Raw genomic sequence first — 1,388 nt, forward strand, 5'->3', positions numbered from 1 at the left:
TCCGTTGATGGAGGAAAAGAATTTATCTGGCCATCAGAATTCTAAATTATCATTTCTTTAAGATGTGAACAATTCTGTTTATCAACTAAATAACTTCATTTTCCGTTTTTTTTTCTTTTTAAATGGCCATTTCCGATTTAAAATCAAATAAATTAAACAGGAACAAGATGAGCACATTTCACTTAATATTTGCTTTCATTTTATTTAACTTTCCTTTTTTTTTTACAGTTTTGAAATTTATATATTTTTTAAATCGTGAAGATGAACTTTCTGCAACCAGTGCTAAAGATATTCATTGAAGTTTTTGGTTCAAAGTTATTGCGTTTTTCAGCTTAGAAATCCGTAGCAATTAAAATTCATTGTCATGACAAACCATTAAAAAGAATTTTTTTTTTTATTTAACAAAAAAATTTTACTTATTCTCCCTATTCGTTTTGGAATATTAAAAAAAAAAACTTACTCTTTGTCATAAATTTGTCATATATGATTGCATAGTGCCGTGAATACGTATATTTATTTGTCATTTTGTCTGATCAAAAGTTTCTAATTTTTTTAATCGATGCATGTAGAGAAAAAATTTCTGGATATTTTTTCAACTGTGACTATAAAATGTGGGTATATGTGCCGATAAAAATAAAGTCTAATTTCTTCAAATTACATAACGACAGTTGAAATTTTTAGATTTGAAACTTAAATAATTTTCATTTTTATAATGGTTTTGTCTTGAAAAGAACTTCCTAACGATATAGTAACCAGATTCAAGTAGAATTGGTGTTTCATGATTAGCATTATGATTTAGGCTACTGTGAACACGGAAGATAAGAGTAGACAACATAAATAGCTTTTCTTTTCCTACTCAAATTTCCACTGTTAACATTCCTATCTGATTTAACCACAATCAGCAAACAGCAAATTAAATTTTGAATGTATAAATAAACTTACAGTTAATTCATATATAACTTTAAAAATAAAATCTTATTGTGTCCCCAAAGTATGATATACCCTCGATATAACAATATATCCCTCCATAACACTATATTAATGGGGTCCCCAACATATTTTTGTAGCGAGGTTTTGCTATTAAAAGTTATGCTGAATCAGTTATAGCCTTAGAGTCTCTAACTTGTAATTTTGAACCCAACCCAAAAAAAACAAGGAAACTTCTGTGTCAAGCATATGAACAAACGAGTCTTCGTGGAAGATATCTGGTGGAAGAGTCTCATGGAGAGCAAACCACGAAAACCATGCGATTCTTGTGAGCCGGAACCATAATTTGTATCTACCAACTATCATCGCAGGAACCTGGGTTAAAAGCATGGGGCATACGGGGCAGTTTTCCCGGGTCCCACATCAGAGGGGGTCCCCAAATAGAATAGAAAGTTTTTTTT

Source organism: Parasteatoda tepidariorum, chromosome 3 (genome assembly GCF_043381705.1).
Source record: "Parasteatoda tepidariorum isolate YZ-2023 chromosome 3, CAS_Ptep_4.0, whole genome shotgun sequence".
NCBI classification, from domain to species: Eukaryota; Metazoa; Arthropoda; class Arachnida; order Araneae; family Theridiidae; genus Parasteatoda; species Parasteatoda tepidariorum.